General features: G+C 51.6%; 1 protein-coding gene across 2 annotated transcripts in view; it reads left to right on the top strand.

The window, feature by feature from the left end:
* Window positions 1–347: 347 nt before the first annotated feature.
* The window catches only part of LOC124675236, a 20,819-nt gene continuing 12,383 nt past the window's right edge, over window positions 348–8,783 (top strand). For both annotated transcript variants that reach the window (XM_047211302.1, XM_047211303.1), the window contains exon 1: window positions 348–425. The gene's annotated coding sequence lies outside the window, so the exon portion shown is untranslated. The remainder of the gene's footprint in view (window positions 426–8,783) is intronic.

Genomic DNA, 8,783 nt, shown 5'->3' on the forward strand with positions numbered 1-8,783 from the left:
TCCCAGCAGCCGCCTCGCCGGCCCCGCCAACCGATTGCTCCGAATTCTGGCGAATTTTGGCTTGATTCTGACGCTCGTATGGGCTGAAATTTCCTTCGCGTCAATACGGGAGTCGGGATGGGGTTCACTCTCAGAAGGCCTCACGAAACTGGGTAATTACCTAATTGGGGTTTGCGTGACGCGAAACTGGATACACTGGAAAAAAATCCGGATGGAAACTCCATGGGTGTCTCAACCAGAATTTGTTTTTCTCCTCTAGAACCTAAAATGACGGTTATTATGCGGATGGCTGGATGAGGCTACGGTTGCTCTAAACCGAAATGGGCCTTGCAGCCCTTGCCCAGCCCGCAGGCAACCCCCCCAAAACACACTTTCTGAATCGGACGTGAGATTCGTCGATCCCCTTTGGTTGGACTTCATCCCGGGTCAGGGTGCAGGTGGACATGTCCGTGGACCGGCCCGCGTCAGCCGTAATCGCCGCAACTACAAAATTCAGGATGTAAGTGGCAGCGGCATCTAATGGGACCACATACGCCGCCCGCGAAAAATCGATCAAACGGCCTATTCGAACATCCGCCAAAGTTACGTGGCGTATACGGCGGAGCCACCAACGCCAGCGGCGCCAGCGGCTGCCCGCACACTATACGCCGCCTGCACTCGGCAGCTGCCGCAGTTTACTCCTTCAAACCAAACAGCTCAGCGAGAGAGCGCCAGACTTAATTTTCCTATTGGCTGCTTGCTTCTCGCTTAACAGCCGCAGCGAGACACCAGTCTTGATTGGTCTCTTGCGTGTGTGCTTCTCGCTGAGGTAGAAGCAACACTAGCAGATCCTATAAAACGGGTCAAACTCGTATTTTTTTTTCCCGGTAGCTTTACAGTTTCATTTGGTTTAAGCCCCTGATCAAATACCATATACACGGCACGGCCTGTAAACATTTAACCGGGGTCTGTAAAATCATCGAATTTACGGGTTGAAACGGCGAGTACAGGTTGACACCCTACTTCCTCTCTGCTGCAGCCGCGCCCACACTCCGGCGACAAATTCCGCTGCATCTGCCACACCACCGCACCCACCCTGGCCCCTAGATGCCTCGCAGCGGGAGTTCCGGCATGGGGGTCGCCGTATTGTGGGCGGAACCGCCCTGTCGCGTCTTGAGCTGCCAGTCTATAGCAACGCGAAATGGGTGCGCTCCGAGGCCACACGGAAGCGCAACGCACGATGTTAGACCAAATGGGGCCTCGTGCCGCCAAGGGCGTCGCGAGCTGCTAGTCTTCAGCAGCGCGAAATGGGTGCGCTCCGAGGCCACGCGGAAGCGCAGCGCATGATGCCAGACCAATGGGTCCTCATGTCGCCGTCCTCATCCGGTCGTCACCGACGCTCTCCCTTTTACCATCGGAGGACGAGGCGACCTCGGATGAGGAGGTGGCGCCCGCGTAGCGGTTCCAGGGTGGCTTCCGCTAGGTACTCGCCTTCGAGGCCGCCCAGAAGGAGGCCACCGTCCGCCGCGTCAAGATCGAGCGTGTCATTCTCGGTGACAACTAGAGCTTGCCGTCCGCCACCATCGCGCCTACACGTCCCGATGAGGTATCGCGGGGGCAATTTTTGGTAAAAATAGGTCAGCGGTCGCGTACAATTAGGTTTTAGAGCATCTCCACCGATGGTCCCGATAGCGATTTTAGAGCATCTCTCTCATGGAGACAGAAGCTCCCAGAGCTCAACGCTCATCGCTACTACGAGGCGTTCGCTCGCCAGCAGGCGAGGCACGCCGAGATCGAAACTTCTGGGGAAAGGCTGGAAGCGCGGAGACAGCGCCGCCGGCAAGCCGCTGCGACACCGGCCGCCATGCTCCACCACCAGATGCGCGACGTAAGGGAGGAGAAGCGGACACGGATGCAGGCGGCAATGGCGAAGAACGACGACCACTCGACGGCCAGTAGATCAGAATTAAGTTTAAGTTTTAGTTATGTTTAAATTCGAGCTACTTTTGTATAAATTTCGTATGAATTTAAGTTTTTAAATATCATTTTAAATTTTAAAATCTATCGGTGCTAGCGTATGGGGCGCCGGTGTGGGAGCAGCATCCCCAAATAGAGGATGTTGTGCCAGCGCCCTCCAAACAAAGGTACCGGCGCCTATTTGGGGGACTGCCAGTGGAGATGCTCTGATGTGGTCTAAGACCTAGATTGTGGCCCAATCTTGCGAATTGACCCGGAATCGAAAGGGGAAAAGAGGGGAAACGAAGAACACGATGAACACGACGAACGCGAAGAACACGAGGACACACGCACGCACACCAACCCGATACAACCGATGCTTACCCTCGTGGCTCGATGGACCACGCCGAATAGAATCACCCACGGAAGAGACCGCGGTAGAATTCCGAGGTGAGAGACCGGTGTTGGAGACGGAGATCGGTGAGGGAGAGAGAGTGCACCACACTAGAATCTCACTCACAAATCCAATCAACAACAAGGGTGGCCTTGATTACAGAGGGATGATACCCAAGGGAGACAAAGCTCAAAATCTATTCTAAGCCAAATCTTGTCTAACCCTAGCAAATGGGGAGTACGGGGATACATATAGCTCAGATTTAGGCAGGGGTACTTTAGGTATTACAAGGGATGAAAGCGTAGACGTTCATATGTAGATGAACGGCTCAGATTGAAGTCCTTCGCGCGCGGGCGGTACCCCGGGCGGTACCTCCGGTGGTGGTACCGGAAAATGCAACAAAACATAGCGAAGTATACTGTGAAGCTGGGCGGCCGAGCGGTACCTCGGCCGGTACCATGGCCGGAGGTACCGGTCTGGCCATTTCTTCCCGCGGGGTCGACGTGGCCTGCCTGGAGGGGCGCTTGGCCGGCCGGTAGTACCGGCCAGAGGTGGCCGGTAGTACCGGGCCTAGCCCACTCCCGCGCGTGGCCATCTCCTTGAGGTGGTACCGGCCAGGGAGGCCCTGGAGGCTCCGGCCTGGTAGGTGGCCGGCCTGGCAGCCTGGAGGCTCCGGCCATGGTGGCCCTGGAGGCTCCAGCCTCCACTCCTTCCTCTTCTCTTCTTCTTTCTTCTTCTCCTCTTCTTCTTTCTTCTTCCTTCCTTCTTCTCCCTACGCATAATGGACTCCTCTTCCCTTCCTTGTCGACCTTCGTACCTAATGACACATAACGCATATCCATGAGGTAGTATACCATCCAATGTATTGTCGACGTCGAGTGTCGAAAGGAAAGGGTTCACCTTGTCATGTATCGCGTAGGTTCGGGTTGTCGGTCCACTTGGGGGATTCCGTGGCCATGGTGTAGCGTCGTCGTTAGGCGGGGCTGCACTTGACGGTCTTGAGGTGGAGGTGTCCGAAAGCCACCCCGCATCATCTCCCCCCCCCCTTGGGGAAGAGTCGTCCTCGACTCTTGTTCCTCCCTCATCTCCATGTTGTGGCGAGAGGTCCGAGATGGTAAACGTCTTGCTCACCAAGTACTTGGGAGTTTGTTTGTCGATGAAGCGGTCGAAGAAGAACTTGGGGAAAAACAACTTGCGAACCGAAAGCTTGTGGATGCCAATTTGGTGATCGGCGAACAAGAGGCTCTCAATCAAATACGAAGCATCAAGTCGTTTCTCCAAGAGGCATTTGGCAAAAATGGGAACCAAAAGAGTGTCGATGTATCCAAAATTTGGTGGGGCAAAAGTTTGTGCATGTAAAAGTTTGGTTTGTAAAGTGTCAAAAATGTGATGTGTAGGATTGTCCCACACAAATGGAACAATCAAAAGGCAAGTATCGGCGGCAAAATTTTGGGCAAAATTGTTATGTGCAATGGCAAAGAGATGGAAACTTCTAGCTTGGGAAAGTATGGTTGGCGTGAGCCAAGTATGGGTATCCTCAAGTGTCAAAGCATCCATTTCAATTGCCAAAGATGAATTGAGAAATCCAAAGAAGAGCAACTTTATGAGTGACATGTGGCACAAGATGCATAAGGTGTCTCTCACATGTATGACATGGTCCTTGAGATTCTCGGAGTGTATGATGATAACATCAAGACATACAACAATCATTGTGCCAACAAGATGTGTCAAGATATGTTGTAAAAGAAACAAAAGAGGTGACGAGGCATTGGACCAAACCGGAAGCTCGACAAGACAAGCCGGAAACACACGAAAGCGAAGGCGTTTGGGAACATACCCTTTGGTGTGAATCCCATGGGTTGGATCATGTATCTCGTCCGTGTTGGGGTAGCTCTCAATTGCGCGTTTCGTGAGCTCATGCTCCGTAGCGGTGGAAGTTGTCATTCGGGTACCTATACACACAAAAGAGAAAACAAAAAGTGTGTGTGCATGGTAGATGAATACATCATCCATCATGATGTTCCATGTCTTGTGCACATCACCATTAATGTCAAGCAATATAGTATGAAAAGCATGGCGATGGTGCATATGGCAAGAAGGTGTATTCATGGCATGTGGTAACTCATGATCATCAAAAATAGAGAAGGCTATGGGGGCCATCTCATGGGCAATGAAATAAGCATTTTTGCATACCAAGCATAATAAAGAGCAATTGTTCACAATCTTGGATGCAAGGATCATGGAATGGTGTAAACATTTTGGGCAAAGCATGTTCAACATGTTATCATTGTTGTCGACAACCCTATGTAAAGAGCAAGTGTTCATCAAGGGTGGCACAACACAAGTATTATCATAATCATTATCATTGTAAGCAAGTGAGGAAAAAGTGAAACTCTCATAGCATGGCATGAACATATTGTCACAAGCAAGGGATTCCACATGATCAACAATGTTATCAAGCAAAGCATCACATGGGAAAATGAAAGTAGCATGTGACGTAGCAAATGTGTCATCAAGATCATGCATGCACTCATAAGTCATCATGTCCACTAGTGGGATCATGGCATCATCAACACCTATGTTGTTACCTTTGTAGGCCGACTCATTTGAAGTAGGTGTTGTGGAAGTAGGAGGATCCATGTGGTCGACATGTCCATCTTGGAGCAAGCATGGTGAGATATCATCATCTTCATGCACCATGTACATCGTCTCCATGAGCGGGAACTCATCCTCCGTGGAACCTAGTGCAACATAAGAAGACACCATAGAGGGAGAGGTTAATGTGTTAGCAAATGCGATGTCCTCCAAGGACCTATCATCTACCTCTCTCAACTCGCTTGGTGTATCACTCATGTCCTCCAAACGGAAACACTCAAACTCACATATGGGGTGGAAGTCACTCAACTCACTATCACTCTCACTCAAGTGGGCTAAGTGGCTCTCATGCTCACATGGGATTGGTACCAACTCATCAATCAAGCATATAGGAGTAGGCTCGACTTCCTCATCTCCATGCGCCTCCTTGGTTGAAGGGAGATTCCCATGCTCAACCATCTCAACTCCATCGCCTCCCAAGTCGTCCTCTATCGGTGGCGCCGTAGTGTTGTGGAGAGCTAGGCTCGGATCCACATTATCCTTGCGATGGCCTTGGAGGTCTTCATCTTGAAGTTTGGGTGCCGTAGGCTTCTTGGTGGCTTGGGCTTGTAGCTCGTCGAAGTATAGCGTCTTGGCGCTTGGCTTTGTGCATTGCCATGCCTCATGACCCTTGGCCTTGCATACCTCACATAGGAGATTGGGACATTCCCGTGGGCGGTGGCCTTGTTGCTTGCACTTGTAGCATCGGAGTCCATAGGCATGTGACGAGCTAGGGGCCATTGTGGTGGTGGCGCAAGAGGTGGAAGTCGCCTTATGAGGAAGGTATGCTCGATGTGCACTTGCCATCCTTGGAGTGGTAGGCACCCTATCATGGTGTTTCTCGCCTTCATGTCGAGGCTCTCGTCTTCGTGCATCATCACCATGGCTTGAGTGGTGTCGTCGAAGACTCGTGGAAGACGTTGGTCGATGGCGATCATGAAGTGGCTTGTGGTGGCGAAGCTCATGTGGTGACGTATGTCGATGTAGACCATGAGGTGGGAGTGGTCGACGACTATCATGAGATGGTGTGTGTCGATGACGATCCTCGACACGCCTAGATGATGGCTCATGCGACTTGGCATGTTGCTTGTGGCGCCTTGTGGAGCTTGGAGAAGAGTGTCGATGACGATCATGTTGGGGACGCTCTTGATGCTCCATATGATGTACTTGAGGTCGACGATCTTGTGCATAAGCACTCTCATGGTGGCGCCTTGTGGAGCTCGGAGAAGTGTGTCGATGACGCTCATGATGGGGACGCTCTTGACGATCCATATGATGGTGCCATCGTGGAGGTCCTCCATCTTCATATGTAGCTCCATTGGCCAAGTAGGGGTATGTGGGAGCATCGGCGTTGTTCAAGGTGGAGTCGAGGTGAGGCTCCGCCATGGTGTCGATGTCGTAGGCGTGGTGTTGCTCCACCATGTCGTCCATGCTTGATGAGCCATTGTCGATGTAGAGCTCGTCGATGTCGTCCTCAAGGTGGTGCTCCACCATGTCGTCCATGTTGGCGATGCTCGCGGAGCCCTAGTCGGTGTAGAGCTCCTCGATGTCGGTCATGTTGGCGATGCTCGCGGAGCCATAGTCGGAGTAGAGCTCCACATGTTCCTCCACATCCGCGGTGCTTGAAGAAGAATCCTCCTCGAAGTGCTCCATGTACTCCTCCGTATCCTCATCTTCGCTATCCATGTTAGCACGATGGTATGTATATGGTGGGTGTTAGTGGAAGAACACTACCTCGCAACCTTACCGTGGTATGATAAGATCGGGGTGATCCAACAAGCCGAGGTCAAAATCAATTGTATCGGGAACTCACACAAAAACACATGCAAAAGCTAGCAAATATGGTGTTAGGTGAGTATGGTGGAAAGCCAAAAGACGAAATCCGAAATCAAGTGTATTGTCAAGAGTGGGTGAAGTCCAAAAATATCAAATGTCAAAGCGATGATCACTATAAACACGGAAAAGATGTGGAACTCACACACGAGATGAATGGGGTTAGTGCAACCAAAAAGTGAGCGGAAAAATGTATGTAAGGGTGCTCGGTGTCACACTAACACAAGAAGAGATCAAAGCTTTGGTTGCAAATGAAGAGACAACAAGATTCACACGTAGCCTCTCTTCTCTTTTCTCTCTTTTGCTTAAAAGCTTTTTCTCTTTTGTATTTGGTGGCACTTGCACTCTTTTGTATCTATGGTGGCACTTTGTACACTTTTGTATGTATGATGTCACTTGCACTCTTTTTGTGCTTTTTTTTTCACGCTCTATGTTAGCGTTAGCTCGCTTTTGCTATCTTGGCACACGAGTTTTGCTTAGAAGCTTGACTCCACACTACACACACACCTCACAATCGGGGCCACGTGCAATGTCTCGCAACACTCAATAAGCAATGCTCGATAGGATAGATCGCAAAAGAAGAGGGGTTACAAGGTGGGGAGCAAGTTATACCTAGATGAAAATGTTAGGCGGTGTCGGAACACACAACTTGCGATGATGGCGGTGGTGTCAAGAGTACGGTTGCAAGTTCGGGGTGCCGAGGATGTCTTCGCTTGCTTCGGAGCTGCGGGTTAGTTTCACAAACAAGGCACTCAAACCGGAACAAGCAAACACAAGTTAGGAGAAAAGTCGGGTCAAAGTAGCTTGGCGTCGATGGCGGTGGTATGCCGGTGGTGATATCGGTGAGCTAGCGGCGGCGGTGGTGGTGGTGGGGCAGCGGTGATGTTTGCCGGTGGTATGCCGATGGCGGTATCGGTGAGCTTGCGGTGGCGGCGGTGGTGGTGGGGCAGCGGCGGTGTTTGCCGGTGGTATGCCGATAGCGGTATCGGTGAGCTTGCGGTGGCGGCGGTGGTGGTGGTGGTGCCGCGGCGGTGTTTCCCGATGGTTTGGGAGGGTGGCGGTGTTTGCCGGTGATTAAGGGGGGTGGCGGTGTTTGCCGATGATTAAGGGGGGTGGCGGTGCTTGCCGGCTGCGGAGAGGAGAGGTGGTGGTCGGCGGTGGTGGGGTGGAGATGGTGGTGGTGGCCGGCCTTGGGGGGGAGAAGGGGCGGTAGTGGAGGGTGGAGCCTCCACCGGGAGGTACCGCTCGTGCACGGGTGGAGGCTCCACCCGGAGGTACCGCTCGTGAGCTGCTCCTTCTTCCTCACGTGCACGCACACACTTTCTCTCTCCTGTTCTTCCCCAAATCCAAACCAAATTGATCCAAACTCGAAAATTGATGGAATTGGAGGCTAAAAAGTGGGGGAAATAGTAGATCAACACTAGAGACACCAAATCCATGGACTAAAACCACTCAAAACGCAACAAAATCGCAGATCCATCAAAAGGCAAATTAGGGCTATTTTTTGGGAATTTTTTGGGAAATTTTTCAGAGATGAAATTGGGTGGGTGGGGGGTCAAATTCGCGGAAACCAAAGGCTGCTGATACCATATGATGTGGTCTAAGACCTAGATTGTGGCCCAATCTTGCGAATTGACCCGGAATCGAAAGGGGAAAAGAGGGGAAACGAAGAACACGATGAACACGACGAACGCGAAGAACACGAGGACACACGCACGCACACCAACCCGATACAACCGATGCTTACCCTCGTGGCTCGATGGACCACGCCGAATAGAATCACCCACGGAAGAGACCGCGGTAGAATTCCGAGGTGAGAGACCGGTGTTGGAGACGGAGATCGGTGAGGGAGAGAGAGTGCACCACACTAGAATCTCACTCACAAATCCAATCAACAACAAGGGTGGCCTTGATTACGGAGGGATGATACCCAAGGGAGACAAAGCTCAAAATCTATTCTAAGCCAAATCTTGTCTAACCCTAGCAA

The sequence above is a fragment of the Lolium rigidum genome, chromosome 7 (genome assembly GCF_022539505.1).
Source record: "Lolium rigidum isolate FL_2022 chromosome 7, APGP_CSIRO_Lrig_0.1, whole genome shotgun sequence".
NCBI lineage: Eukaryota > Viridiplantae > Streptophyta > Magnoliopsida > Poales > Poaceae > Lolium > Lolium rigidum.